General features: G+C 38.3%; 1 pseudogene across 1 annotated transcript; it reads left to right on the top strand.

The window, feature by feature from the left end:
• The first annotated feature begins 471 nt into the window (after positions 1–471).
• LOC143545814 (uncharacterized) lies at positions 472–11997 on the top strand (annotated as a pseudogene). Its single transcript, XR_013137498.1, has 4 exons — positions 472–1462; positions 5356–5563; positions 11438–11567; positions 11649–11997. The product of XR_013137498.1 is annotated as an uncharacterized LOC143545814 (transcript).
• Positions 11998–16467: the final 4470 nt, after the last annotated feature.

Below are 16467 nucleotides of genomic sequence, written 5' to 3'. Positions count from 1 at the left end.
GTCTGATTCTCACGCCGGAGGGTGGTCACAAGGAGGTACCCCCCCTTCTCAGTGACGAGCTCACGGTGTCTGTTTTGTAGGTCACCAGAAGAACCATCTTTGCCGAACCTAACCCCTCGTGGGAAACATCTATTTAACCCCCAGATTATCCGTAATCTGCCTGGGGTCAATTAGTGTTTCTTCACTTTCTAAATGGTATCGTTTGTTGGCTAAGACCGTCCACATTGTCTCATCAACATATGGTCATGATTTCATATTAAAATTGTTTATATACTTATTTTTATCATAGTTCCATTTAGTTCGGGTTTCATTATTATCATTGTATATAACACCATAATATCATTAAATTACACACCCTTTATTATTATTATTATTATTATTATTATTATACCTAAGTCAATTATTTTTTAAAAAAAGATGCTCCTAATTTAGCAAAGTATGAAAACAATAAAAGAAGTTGATAGAATAGAGTACCTTTGAATTATTGCCAAATGTCACCCTACTTGTTTCCCATACACTCCTTTATTAAAACCCTGATTAATCACACTACACTTAAACCATCATCATCCTCCACAAAATGCTCAATGCTCTCAACAAAAACCTCCGGCGACTCTGCTCCAAGCTCCGGCCACCGTCTCGCCGCCGGTCAAAGCCAAAACTCACCATCAAACGCCTCGCAAAATCAAACTCAATAAACCAAGATTCATTAAACCCAAATGGGTCTGCCACTATTCACCCAAATAATCAAATGGGTGTTCAAAAATCACAAAACCCAATTCGAATTGCAACGTTTAATGCTTGTTTATTCTCAATGGCACCGGCAATTCCACCTTTGACCAATAAAGGTTCAACCTTTGACCATGGTGGGTATGATCAAGATCACACAAAGGTAGTATTCAATTGCTCTGGTTCTTTCACACATTCAAGGTCAAAGTCAATGGTTGACCGGCCCAAAAGTATATTAAAACAATCATCAATGCGTTTAAGCTCAAATTGTAGCTCAGAGTCAAAACAGGAGAAGTTTGCAAAGTCAAAGTTGAGAGTTTCGATTAATTTACCCGATAACGAGATATCGTTGAGGCGAAACGGGCAGTTAAACTTTTTTATAGACGAAACCGAGCCCGACCCGAGTTTAAAAGCCAGCAATGTGTTGAAAGGAAAGGGTGTTTAGATCAAATAACAGTTTTTCTTCAAGGGAGGTTGAAAGTCAAAGGGGGAGTTTTCGGTCAACGAAGACGGTTCTTGAGGTTTTGAAAGAATTGGATGCAGATATATTGGCTTTGCAAGATGTAAAGGCTGATGAAGAACAAGATATGAAGCCATTGTCTGATTTGGCTGCTGGTTTGGGTATGAATTATGTTTTTGCTGAAAGTTGGGCACCTGAATTCGGTAATGCAGTTTTATCGAAATGGCCGATTAAACGATCAAAGGTTCAGAAAATTTTTGATGATTCTGATTTCAGGTTTGCTATCTGCTCATGCTTATGATTATCTAATTGTTTAAATCATTTTTGAGTAATTAGTGTGATATTATTCTTAACAAGATTATTAAGAGTACACTTACTTTCCTAAACAATAAACATGTTAAAACAATCTACACCTACAACATATGATTAATGCAACTTCAAGTAGTAAAAGCATGTTCATACTTTAGATATTTTAATTGGATGATTTTAAAAGTTTTTTTCTTTTTCTTTTAAACATTTTGATCATAGTTGGATGATCTTATTGGTAATTATATTAAGTTTTTATATTATATTTGGAGAGTTGTATTAGTTTTCTATGACTATGATGGTGTGCATGAATTAATATATATATATATATATATATATATATATATATATATATATATATATATATATATATGACAGGTTTAAAAGGGAACTCAACAAAAGTGGGGAATTGAGAAACTCTTCATTTTACATGTAAAAAAATACTAAAAAATATTCATTTTTCATGTAAAGAAAACATTTTACATAATCTTTTTAAAGCTTTTTACATATAAACACATGTAGAAGTCGTTTAAAAAAAACATTTTTTTTTAATTTTCAGTTAAAAAAACGCAATTTTTTTTACAAAATTCATTTTTTTATTGGAAAAAGTCTAAAAAGCAAAAAGTCTAAAAGAGTTTATGCTAAAACTAATTTTTTACATGTGAAATCGAGTTTTATATTATTTTTTTACATGTAAAATGAAGAGTTTCCCACTTTTTTTGAGTTTCCTCTTGAACCTGTCCCTATATATGTGTGTGTGCGCGCGCGTGTATTATTACGTTTTCTTTGTCTCATGGTGTGTCTTTTTTACGTGCCTTACACCTTTGACTACTTAGTGTTTTATTAGAATTAATTACTGATTATTGAATGTCAAAAAAGTGAAAGTCAAAGTGAGATCGACACTTGTCAACGAAAGTGAAAGCTAATAGCGTCATTGGTAGCATTGTCAATATATATTATTATCAACCAGTGAGTCACATTTTGGATTATTACAATCCAATTTGTCTTTTTTTTTAATATATACATTGAATCAAAGAAAGATTCTTTTAGATTATTGCATGGTTTCTTGTTTGCATCATTGTTGTTTAAAGTAATAATCTTGTCAGTTTAATAATGAATTTTCTTTATACACAAGAAAGAGAAGATAAATGCTTGGGTTGGATCATGAGTTCTATTGAGGGGACCCCATGACACCTGTGTGAAAAGCCACAAAGGGAAAGGGCATTATGGCCCAAAAGTTTAATAATTGTGAAAAGCCATAAATGAATCCTCCACATATGTATAGTTCTTCAAACAGATAACATATGTTGTAAGGTTTAGGTGGCGGCCTAACGGTTTAGGTGGCCTAAAGCGAAATAAAAATCAGAGGCCTTTTGTGTTGTCTTTATCTGTTTAACAAAATTTGATACGCTAGCTATACACGACAATCTAACTACAAACGATAAGTAATTTGCTTATAAGATTTCTAGCTTAAGTTTAGTTCGAAAACTTGGATAAAAAGGTATCTTAATTAGTACAAAATTATGTAAGTAACAAATAAAATATTTTTTTCAATACAAATGCTAATGTTAGGAAGAAACTTATACGAAACAAAGACAAAGGAAAAGGAAAGAAATGCATAAGCATGACAGGGAAAATTGGAAGATAATGAAATTGAAAGCAAGAGTTGAAAATTAATTAAATTAGATATGTTTTGGCCTAAAAGGGACTTTACATTGGCATATACATGCAAAAATAAAAAAACGGGAGCCCTGGGATTCGACAGTGAGTATTCACTATCACATTTTACTGCTTTTACCACTACACAGCAGCAAAGATATATCTATACCGTACTAAACTTAAGATAATATACATTATATTTATAATTTTGTTTTCTTAACCTTTTAATGAGGCCTCAAAATTTTGGAGGTCTAAAGCCCTAGCTTTACTCGCTTAGCTTATAGGGCCGGCCCTGTAAGGCAATTTCATTCTATTTAAATGAAATGAATTAACTTTATTTATACTTCATGATTTTGTGTCATATAGTCAAAAGAATTTACGACCTTCTTAATTGCTTTACTCAAATTAGATTATTAATTATTTACTCATATTAATTGCTTTAGCGAATTCTGAACCAGCCCGTTTAGGCCCGTCTTACTTATATAGTCAGTGCTGTAAAAGTCGCTAGTCGCTAGTCAGACGGTTGGTGGGGACTAGCGATTAATCAAATCGGACTTTAATGTATAATTTCAGTTTTATATATACACGCACACATTTTTATATGTAATTTTCAGTTTATAAATACACGTACACATTTTTATATGTAATTTTCAGTTTTATACATACACAAACATATTTTGGCTGGAAACTCGCTTGAAACCGCTGGTTTTTCCTGAAATCTCGCGCGGAACCATCATCTTTGGTCGGAATCTCGCCGGAAACCGCTGTTTTTGGTCGGAATCTTGTCGAAAACCGCCGATTTTGGCCAGATTTGACTGGAAACCGCCGATTTTGGCCGGATTTGACCATTGATCGATTAATTGGCCGACTAGCCCAAAATTAATAAGTGAAACGGGGACTAGCAATTAATCGGGGATTAATCAATGACTAGTCGGGATCTTTGCAACACTGTATACAGTCATTTAAGATGGGGCCCACTAAATAGACATAAACATATGATTGTAGAGTTTAGGCTTCTAAGGGGGTGTTTGGGATTGCTTCTTAAAAGTGCTTATGGCTTTTTGGAGAGGCAAAATATCCAAAATGCCCCTCCAAAAGCACCTAAAAGCTCCAATTTGGAGCTTTTAGGTGCTTTTGGAGGGGCATTTTGGATATTTTGCCTCTCCAAAAAGCCATAAGCACTTTTAAGAAGCAATCCCAAACATGCTCTAACTGAACTTCCAGCCAAATGGTTCACGAACAGTTCCTGAACATACTATTTGTTTATAGCCCTAGCAAAGATTACTTCTTGGGCTCTTGATACCTACTAAAAACCTAACATTAATTAGAATATATACATGGCAAGTATTCAGTCAATTTCCATTTATGTACCAATGTCATTTATTTTTCTTCATAGTTTGATGCTGAAGTTTGAAGATTTATATTAATTACTATATTTCTTGTGGTCCATGGTTTTCTTTATGTGGATGGTATTTCTTGAAAGAATTAGTTCCGGGTTTGGTATGATAATTTGTAAATAAAGAGTGTGTAGTGTTTACACTCATCTTAATGATACTGATTTAGATCTTTGTGATGGTTACAATTAGCTAAATTTACATTGATCCAAATGTACCTTGCATGTTTTGTTTGACATAATTTGTGATGCTTCCAAGTCTTTTTTTTAGTGAATAAGCCTGAAAAAATGAAAGGAAGAATTAGGATATAATTGAAAAGATTCTATTATGAGATTAAGAAAGAATGTGATTGATTTTGTTTACTGAAAGACAATAGCTGCCATTAGATTATAACTGGGTTGACTTTTTGGGTCAAAGTTTTTATATTTTTTTATATGAAAAACCCTAATAGTTGAAATAAAAAATTAGGAGTAAAAGTGAAAAGATTCTATAATGAAATAAAAAAAAGTGTGATTGATTTGATTTAGTGAAAGGCAATATTTTCTATAAGATTACATCTGGGTTGACTTTTTGGGTCAAAAGTTTTCATTTTTTTTAATGAAAATGGCTGATAAATGAAAGAAAAAAGTTAGGATAAAAGTGAAAAGATTCTATTATAATATTAAAAAGAATGTGATTGTTTGATTTAGTGAAAGATTATATGCCCAGATTACATCTGGGTTGACTTTTCAGGTCAAAGTAGGCAAGCCAGTAGTTTTCTATTTTGAATGAAATGATTTAAAAATACGGTCTTTTTCGAAACAAATGCAGGAATGTTTTAAAGGCAACAATTGATGTTCCCGAAACCGGAGAAGTTGATTTTCATTGCACGCTTCTTGATCATCTTGATGAAAATTGGCGAATGAAACAGATAAATGCAATAATAGAGTCTACTGAGAGACCACATATTTTAGCCAGAGGTATCAACTCTCTTGATGAAACAGACTACTCACCCGAAAGATGGGCTGATATTGTTAAGGTGCGTAAATGTTAGAGGTGTTAATTATAAGATCTTGAAGAATGGAATGAAAAGTGTATTATTGATTAAGAAATACATGGCTTATATAAGCCGATTACAACCAAGAATACAAACGGAAAATGAGTAATACAAGGCTATAATTACGATGGTCAGTAACCACTTTGATCCTATCTAAATATAACTTGATTCTATCTAAATATACATATGAGTTTTAAATAGAAATAATTATTTTGCATTATTAATATTATCCTTGATATGCCCCCGCAAGATGGAGGATCCGTCGGAAAGTCCAATCTTGGATCTTAGTCGTTGAAATGGTCCCCGACCAAGAGGTTTGGTAAGAACATCAGCGAGTTGATCTGCAGAGTGAATATGTTGAACTTGTAATGAACCATCTGCTATTTTTTCACGAACAAAATGATAATCTAGTGCGACGTGTTTCATACGTGAATGATAGATCGGATTTGCACACAAATAGGTAGCGCCCGCATTGTCACAGAAAAGTATAGGGGATTTAGGCATGGATAAACCAAGTTCCAACAGTAGATTCTGGACCATGAAAGTTCAGCTGCACCATTTGCTAATGCCTTATACTCAGCTTCGGTTGAGGATCGAGAGACCGATTTTTGACACGCTGAGCGCCATGAGATGATATTGGACCCAAGATAGATGATATAAGCAGTTGTGGAACGCCCCCATCAGCGATGCCACCCCAATCAGAATCGGTAAAGGCGCGGAGTTTGAGAGGAGATCCCCGGTTAAGAAATAACCCGTGATGAATGGTGCCTTTTAGGTAACGAAGAACTCGTTTTAACGCTTGCCAGAGTGAAGCTGAGTTGGTGCATGCATGTATTGAGATAACTTGTTGACAGCAAAGGAAACATCGGGTCGAGTAAAAGCAAGATACTGGAGGGAGCCAACAAGTTGGCGATATGGTGTAGGATCAATTTTAGGTGAGCCATCAACAAGTGAGAGTGTTTCGGTGGAGCTAAGAGGCGGAGCAACAGATTTAGCACCGTCCATCTTAAACTTGGTGAGCAAGTTTTGTACATGTGCATGTTGGGATAAAAGGAGGCCATTAACTGTTGAAATGACTTCTATCCCAAGAAAGTGATGAAGCATGCCAAGATCTTTTATTGAAAACTTAGATAAAGCTTGAATAACATGTTGTACAAAGGGATTGTTGTTGCCTGTTAAAACGATATCATCAACATAAACCAAGAAATATGAAACAACACCACTCCGATTGTAGATAAACAAGAATGGATCTGCTAAGGATTTGTGAAAACCAAGTTCTAAAAGAAACTTGGTAAGTTCCAAATACCAAGCACGGGGTGCTTGTTTGAGCGCGTAAAGCGACTTCCGAAGTCGACAAAGATAATTAGGTAGATCCGAATTAACATACCCTGGAGGTTGTGACATATAAACGTCTTCATGCAAGGTGCCATGCAAGAAGGCGTTATTAACATCTAGTTGCCGAATTGACCAATTTCGGGACAATGCAATAGCAAGTACGGTGCGAATAGTTACGGGTTTAGTGACCGGACTAAAAGTTTCAAAATAATCTTTACCATGTTCTTGAAGAAACCCCTTCGCGACCAAACGAGCTTTGTATTTTTCAATTGATCCATCCGGACGACGTTTAATACAGAAAATCCACTTGCAACCGATTGCTTTGTGTTTAGACGGAGGAACAAGTTCCCATGTGGAGTTTTTAAGGAGAGCATTGAATTCGTTATTCATTGCCTTACGCCACTCGGGATCTTTCATTGCTTGAGTATGGGTAGTTGGTTCAACAGTGAGAGGGATTGGATGAAGTGTGGTGTGGTTAACAAACTTAGAGTTGAAATATTTAGGATTTGGTTTGCGTTTACGCGTTGGTAGAGATGTAGATAAAGTATTTGAAGCGGTCGTTTGAGGTGTGGGATTGGATTCACTCGTAGAAGAAGTGTGAACAGAAGTTGGGGATGTGGATGCGTCAGATTGAACTGACGAGGGAGAGGGCGGGTATGAGTCATATGGGTGTATGTGTTGGGGTGTGAAATTGGGTTGAGGATGTGATTGTGGGTCCACAGGTTCGGAGGAAGGAGTATAGTGGGCAGAGGTTTGGTGTGGAGTGTGGTTTTGGTTATTAGAGGTAGCATTATTTTCTGTGGAATGAGTTGATTGGATGTTGGGTGTAGGATGAGATTGATTGGTGGGTGGGTGTGTGATGTTTGGATATGGGGAGTTTTGGGAATGAGGTGACGAAGTGGAGTGGTCCACTGAGATGTCTAGAAACTTTTCTATGGTGGGAATAGTAGTGGATGAGTTTGGTTGTGAATGCAATGGGAAATTATTTTCAACAAACTCCACATGCCGTGAGTGATATAAACGTCGATTTTTCGGATCATAACGTTTGTAGGCGGATTTAGATGGTGAATAACCCAAGAAAATACATTTTTCTGAGCGTGGGTGAAGTTTGGATTTTGCGTGCGGACGAAGCCACGGGTAACACAAAAAACCAAATGGTTTGAGTTTGTTATAAGTTGGGTTTTTGTGGTATAGAATGGAATACGGGCTTTTGAAGTCAAGTATTGGAGTGGGTAAATGGTTTATTAGGTAGACAGCGGTTTGAAATGCATGTGTCCAAAATGAGAGTGGAAGACGAGCATAGTGGAGAAGTGATAAACCGGTTTCCACAATATGGCGATGACGCCGTTCGGCAACACCGTTTTGTTCCGGGGTATGTGGTGGGGTGGTGAAGTGAGAAATACCTTGAGATTGAAGATAGGCGGTAAGACCAATATATTCTCCACCGTTGTCGGTGAAAAGAGATATTAAAGGTGTTTGAAAAATTTTTTCTACTAGCAATTTGAATTGTGGAAATAAGGTAGAGACATCGGATTTGTGTTTCATTGGGTATAGCCAAATGTACTTTGTGTGAAAGTCAACAAAAATCACATAATAGGTGAAACCATCAATAGACTTTTCTACTGGTCCCCAAACATCCGAATATATTAATTGTAATGGTTTAGTGGTAGTAAATGAGTTCATGCCAAAAGAATCCTTGTGACTTTTATTGACGGAACACGAATTACAATGAAAATTGAGTAGATTAAAATGTAAATCTAAGCATTTGGCTATTTTCTTGAGAATCCGAGTAGAAGGATGCCCGAGTTTGTGATGCCAATCAAGAGGTGATGTGGTAGAGACCGCATTTATTTGAGGTAATGATGGAAGATTTGCATAGTAGACATCAAGGTAATTCTCACCCCGCATTAGACGTGCCCCCGTTCGAAGATCCTTGACAAAAAAATGAGCGGGAAAAAATTCCACAGAAACATGGTTAGTTTTACACAATTTTGCAACTGATATGAGTTTATTTTTGAAATGGGGAACACACAAAACGTCTTTTAAGGAAAGTGAACCATTTGAGTGATAGAGAGAGTGTTACCATTTCCAAGAACGATCTCATTCGGGCCACCATACTCGGATATAGAGTGGAATGACGCACGATCCGGATCAACATGATGAGAGGCACCAGAGTCAAACATATAAGAGGAGGTAGTGACATTAGCATTCGGTGAAGCCTTGCTTTGGGTCATTGAAGTTCCTGTTGTAACGTGATTTTCACGAAGAAACTGGGCGAGTTTTCGGCATTCTTTTGCTTCGTGTCCTGCAAAGTTACAAAATTGACAATAGATCGTGTTACGGTTTTCACTTTTACCGTTATTGAGGTTAGAGCTGCTGGACCAGTTATTGCGAGATGGCTTGTTATTGAAGCTGCCATGGTGGTTACGACGATCCGTTGCAGATCTGGAACCAGACCTTGCTTGTCGTTGGGTGTAGTTAGCTGTGGCCATGAGTGGTGATGAAACTGGGGTGTGATGCAGCTCCCTTTCAAAGTCAACTAGCTTCTCAAATAATTCTGGAAATGTGATGCTGGAATGAAGGAGACGAATGGATGTTGCAAAATTTTTGAAGTCATCGCCTAATTGGCAGAGTATATGAACCATGAGATCTTCATCTTTCACGGGGTCTTGAACTAGTGCTAGTTCGTCTGCTATCGACTTCATGTCTCGTAAGTATTCAGTGAAGGTGCGGGTACCTTTTGGGTTGGATGCAAATCTGGATTTTAGATGTATAATTCTAGACCGAGACATGCTCGCAAAACTGGTTACCAACCGTTCCCAAGCGTCACGGGAGGTGTCGGCAGAAGCAATCATCGTTTGGATGGTGGGTGCACAACTGCCAAGAAGAGCAGCCAGAATGATTTGATCCTGGCGATACCATGTGTAGAATTCTGGATTTGGTTTTGTGGCTTCGGTATCTAAAAATTTCACCGGAGCCGGTTTGGTTCCGGTGACAAAGTGAACAAGATCCATGCCGATTAGGGTTGAGTAGACGTGTTTACGCCATACCGAAAAATTGTCACCGGTGAGAGGAACGTTGAAGTGTGTGGAGGCTGTGAGTTGAACCACCGTGGTTGACGCCATGGATGGTGATTGGAGTGAATATTGATAAGATGAAAAAAAAATATTAAAGGTGGGATCGTAACTCGTTTGAGTGGAATGCTTTTGATACCATATAAGATCTTGAAGAATGGAATGAAAAGTGTATTATTTATTAAGAAATACATGGCTTATATAAGTCGATTACAACCAAGAATACAAACGGAAAATGAGTAATACAAGGCTATAATTACGATGGTCAGTAACCACTTTGATCCTATCTAAATATAACTTGATTCTATCTAAATATACATATGAGTTTTAAATAGAAATAATTATTTTGCATTATTAATATTATCCTTGATATTAATGAGCTAAGTTGAGCCTAGCTCCGTTCATAAAACTTATGAGAGCTTGAGCACAGCTCGTTTCAAGCTTTATTTTTAACCTCGAGCTCTACTTGTGAGTAGTTTTCGAGCTCAAGCTCGGTTGTCGTTTATTAGTTTATATTTATAATTGTCTGTAATGTATTTTTTCATTAATAGTTTTTATATATAAGATAAGATATTATTTCGTAATTTTTATCATGATTTTATATATTATAATAGTTATTATACACGTATATTTAATATATTAAACAAAAAAGTACACAAATAATAAGTTCATTTAGGCTCGTGAACCAGCTCGAGCTCAGGCTTGGATATGTTATTATTTATTGATTTATTTATATATAGTTATGAATGTTTTTATATGTTTTTAATTACTAATTATTTTTTATAAGATAATATATTTCATTTATTTTATCATAATTTTGAATATTATAATAGTATTTTATAAATATTATATATTTACTATATTAAATAAAAATTATACAAATAATAAGCTCTTTTAGGTTCGCGAGTCAGCTCGAGCTCAATAAGTGAATCTGATGCACGTGCTCATTTATTAAACAAGTTTTTTAGGCTTGTGCTCGTTTTAAGCTCATACCCATTCGATTTAGCAGCTGATTTCGAGTAGCTAACGAACTGTTACGGAGTGAAACCATTGCAAGGTATGGGACTTGTCCCACATCGGTTGTATAATGTTACAAGCCAAACAGAAGAACTCAAACCAAAAGACTAGTCTGATAGGTGAGGGAACCCATTTGGCTTATAAACCCCACATCAGTTGCCCATACAACCGATGTGGGACAAGTCCCATACCTTGCAATGGTTTCAGTCCGTAACACGAGCTGCTTGGCTCGTTTACACCCCTAGTAAAATTCCATCAATCGGGTCAAAACGGGCCAAGGTGACACAAATATTTTTTCTAAACATTTGAAAGTTTTAATAAATCAATGTGTATTCTCAACTCTGTTTGACCCGTTCTGGTTTTAGTAATTTTTGATTTGACCCGTTTGAGATAAAACACAACTAAAACCAACCCATTCATATTCTTTCAGTACTATGAAGAAATGGGAAAACCGACACCAAAAGTTGAAGTGATGAAGCACTTAAAGAACAAACAATACATCGACGCCAAGGATTGTGCAGGCGAATGTGAATCTGTAGTCATTATTGCTAAAGGCCAAAGTAAGAATCTGTCTCTTAAAGATAATGGTTCATGTTTATTTATTGCACAATAAAAATAATAACTTTAACTATTTAACGCAGATGTGCAAGGTACATGCAAATATGGTACTCGGGTAGATTACATACTAGCGTCCCCAGATTCTCCTTACAAGTTTGTTCCGGGTTCGTATATGGTTTTATCATCAAAAGGTACTTCTGACCATCATATAGTCAAAGTTGATGTAACGAAGGTAGACAATTCGGATCAACAACCGGATGGTAGGAGGCACCGACATCCTAAGCAAAAAGTTGTGAAGATTATGAATTCTAATTCATCAAAAGGGATATGGAAAATGCACACTTTAGATAGATAGTAGTATTGCATATAGTTAACTTTATATATCTATTATATATATGGGGCACGTTCAATACATAACCAATTTTAAGTAGAGAATCGATATTTGCACTGATAGCATGAGAGAAATAGTGGGACAAAGAAAGAGATTTAGTAGAGAATCTAAATCTTTATGCGGTTCTTGAAGTTCTTTACTTAAATTGATTTTGTATTGAACGGTCCTGATATAAGCATGCGTATATCGGGTGTGGTTTTTGGTTGGAATGAGCTTTGTGTTTGTTTTAAGGGCTAGGAAGTTGGAGATATTCTTAACCATGTAAAGATTTATGTATTTGTGCAGTTTGTTTCAAGTATTGAGATTTTCTTTATGTAAAGAATAAGATGGTTGTAGTGAAGTAATGTTTATTACTTGAAGGTGTAAATAATACAAAGGGGGAACCACCTATATATACACAAGTAAAACCCTAACTACAACCCATAAAGGGCCCATGGGCTTTAGCAAATAACATGGGCTAAAACCCTAATTAAAACAACTAGCAATACATTTAACACTCCTCCTCAAGTTGGAGCATAGATGTTAATCATGCCCAACTTGTTACAAATGAAATCTATCTGAGCTCTCCGGAGCGGTTTAGTTAGAATGTCCGCAAGCTGAAAGTTTGTCTTCACATGAACCGGTTGAATGGATGGAGGATTAGTTTGTGTGCCTACTACTCGATCTCTGATAAGGTGGCAGTCGATCTCAATATGTTTTGTCCTTTCATGAAATACTTGATTCTTGGCTATGTGAATGGCTGATTGATTATCACAGTATAACCTCATCAAATCATTAGAAACAACCCCGAGTTCTATGAGAAGACGACGTACCCATGTCATCTCTGATGTTACATCTGCCATGGCTCTATACTCCGATTCGGCACTCGACCGGGAAACCGTGTGTTGCTTCTTACTCTTCCATGATACAAGATTTCCTCCAACAAACACACAATATCCGGTGGTAGATCGTCGAGAAATCGGACAACCTGCCCAATCTGCATCTGAGAACCCTGATATCCGACCATCTCCTTCTTCCGTGAAGGCACCCACACGACAATGACCCTGATCAGAGTATAATATACCCAACCCAGGTGAGGTCTTAAGATATCTTAAGACACGAAGGGCAGCATCCCAGTGACCGGTGTATGGTGCAGCCATAAATTGGCTCAGAACACTGACAGTAAAGGAGATATCCGGTCGTGTGACGGTTAAATAATTAAGTTTACCAACCAATCGTCTGTATCGCTCAGGATCTTTCATTGGATCTCCTTCCTTTGGGAGGAGTTTCTTTGTAGGAAGCATTGGGGTATCAACAGGTTTACAACCTAGTAAGACACATTCGGTCAACATATCAAGGACATACTTTCGTTGGGAGAGAAGTATTCCTTGTGGAGAGCGAGATACTTCTATGCCAAGAAAATACCTTAATCGACCTAAGTCGCTGACCTGAAACTGAGACTGAAGAAACTGCTTGAGTTCGGTGATCCCGACCTCGTCATCACCTGTGATTATAATGTCATCCACATAAACAACTACGATAATCCTCTTTCCTTTCTGGTGTCTAAAGAAGACAGAGTGATCGTAGGCACTCCGAGTCATCCCAAACTGTCCCATAACACTAGAGAATCGACCAAACCATGCCCTGGGAGACTGTTTAAGACCATATAGAGAACGACGTAGTCTGCAAACTTTCGAGGCCTCCTCCTCAACAACGAACCCTGGTGGCTGCTCCATATATACCTCCTCCTCAAGAACACCATTAAGAAAGGCGTTCTTGACATCAAGCTGGTGGAGCGGCCAATGATTAATGGCAGCAAGAGCGATACAAATACGGACAGATGGCATCTTAGCAACTGGCGAGAAGGTCTCATCATAATCAATGCCATATGCATGAGAATACCCTTTTGCGACCAACCGAGCCTTTAAGCGGTGTAAGGAGCCGTCCGGGTGTAGTTTAACTGTAAACACCCAACGACAACCAACAATACGCTTCCCTTTAGGAAGTGTTTCAAGATCCCATGTATGTTGGACTTTAGAGCCCCAATTTCATCTTCCATAGCCTGTCGCCATCCTGGGTGAGCGAGAGCGCTCGTCACATTTTTGGGAATCGGGTAGGAATCAAGGGTAGTGGTGTACGCATGAGATTCAGAAGATAGGTGGGTGTAGGCAACATAGTCCTGAATCGGGTAACGAGTGCATTTCCGGGGTTCTTTGCGAAAAGAAATAGGTATATCGGGTAGTGGTGCACCAGGAGGATCATAAACGGGTGTAACAGGGGTAGTGTCTGGATCGGGTAAGGATGTATCAGTGAGAGGTGTAGATTGTTCGGATGCAGACGGAAAATCTGAGGAGATCTCGGGGTTGCGGTCTGGATGCGAATCAAGTGTCTCTGATATTTGACCCTTACCTCGCCTAGCATATGTGAAAAGTAGTGGCGGAGGTTCAGTCGGTGGGTCAGAATCAGCAGATATAGGATCTGTAGAGGGAATCGACACAGGAATGGTGGGGAGGAAGGGAGATGTGGGTATATCAAGGTCAGTAAACGGGTCAGAAACAGGAGTGGAACACTCGGGAAAGTAAGGATACTCATGAAAGGTGACATCAGCACTAGTAAAGTATTGGTGAAGTGATGGGCTATAGCACCGATACCCTTTTTGAACCCGTGAGTAACTAAGGAAGACACAACGAATGGCTCGGGGATCAAGTTTGATGGTTTTCGGACGATGGTCATGAACATAGGCGACGCAACCAAATACTTTAGGTGCGAGAGGAAATGGATCATCGTTGGGAAATAGTACAGAAAACGGTGTTTTACCATGAAGAACGGGTGTGGGCATGTGGTTAATCAGATATGTGGCAGTGAGAACGGCATCTCCCCAAAAACGATGAGGAACACGTGACTGGATCATGATTGTGCGAGCAACATCCAATATGTGACGATTTTTGCGTTCGGACACACCATTTTGTTGAGATGTATACGCACACGATGATTCATGAATAATGCCGTTGGTTTTTAAGTATGAAGAAAAGTCGGTGGAAAAGTATTCTTTAGCATTATCAGATCGTAAAGTTTTAATGGTGGTGTTAAATTGGTTTTGAACATAAGCATTAAGTTCTCGAAATATGGAAAATACCTCACTACGAGATTTCATCAAATAAACCCAAGTAGTGCGAGAATAGTCATCAATAAAGGTAATAAAATATTCAAAACCCAACGTAGATTTGATAGGGCAAGGACCCCATACATCAGAATGCAACAGTTCAAAACAAGAACTGACTCGATTGGGCACCCTAGGGGGATAGGGACGCCTGGTATGTTTACCAAGTTGACATGACTCACAATGAAAATTAAAAGACGAAAGTGGTAAATCTGGTCGCATTTGCCTCAGAACCGCTGTAGAGGGATGACCTAACCGACAGTGAGCCTCCCTGATAGCGGAATCACATAAGTTTGCTACAGGATGCGAAAACGGGGATATACGATAGAGACCTCCTGATTCAAAACCAGTACCAATTACCCGGTTTGTTCCTAGTTCATGAAAAACGCAGTGAGTTGGGTAAAAGGTCACAGAACAGTTGTTTTGTTTGGTAATCTGACTCACTGAACAAAGACTGGTAGGAAATTTAGGAACAAATAGGATAGAAGACAGTTTTAGGTTTTCCGAGTTACTGATGGATCCTATGCCGAGAACGGGACATGAAGATCCATCGACAAGACGTACCGGTGCATGGGAAACATTTTGAAGACTAGAAAAAATACCCCGATTCCCAGTCATGTGATGTGTGGCTCCAGAATCGATTACCCACGATGAGTCGAGGCTAGAAAACTTACCCGGATGTGCTGAGTTGGTTTGAGGAGGATTCAACTGGGAGGCAAGAAACCGTTGAATCAGATCATACTCCTCCTTAGTAAATGTATACGTGTATTTTTCGTTTCCCATGGTAGATTCCGGCAACAAACAGTAACTCTTTCGGCAGCGAACAGTAACTCGTCGTGAACAGTAAATCCGGCGTGAACAGTGACAGTACTCCGACAGTGGCTGGCTGGACGGGTTTGAAACAAAACTCGAAACACAATAACCGAGACAGACGGAAAAAGTTGTCATATCAGAAAACTAACAACACAGGAAGCTTCGGAAGTAAAAAACAACAGATCTGGAAAAAATCCGGTGACCGGAAACCCAGTCACGCGCCTACACGCGCCGGCGCGTGGGAGGCAGTGATGGCGACTGGGCGGCGCGTGGCGGCGCGTCAGGCGGCGGCTGGCGGCGATTTTTTGACGGACGATGTTTCGGAGGTTGCTGGTTACGATGGTGGCGGCGGTGATGGTAGGAGGTGTCTCGAAAAAAGATTTCGTGACAAAACAGTAGGTATAATGAGGTTAAAGCTCGTTTCAGATCTGGTAGCGGGCTGGTCAGACTATGGTTCGGATCAGATGGCGGCTAGGGTTTGGATCGAGAGCCGTAGCTCTGATACCATGTAAAGAATAAGATGGTTGTAGTGAAGTAATGTTTAATACTTGAAGGTGTA

The sequence above is a fragment of the Bidens hawaiensis genome, unplaced genomic scaffold, assembly GCF_021521415.1.
Source record: "Bidens hawaiensis isolate Kalapana, Puna unplaced genomic scaffold, B.hawaiensis_p1.1 tig00014039_1, whole genome shotgun sequence".
NCBI lineage: Eukaryota > Viridiplantae > Streptophyta > Magnoliopsida > Asterales > Asteraceae > Bidens > Bidens hawaiensis.
This window is presented reverse-complemented; position numbering and strand designations above follow the sequence as displayed.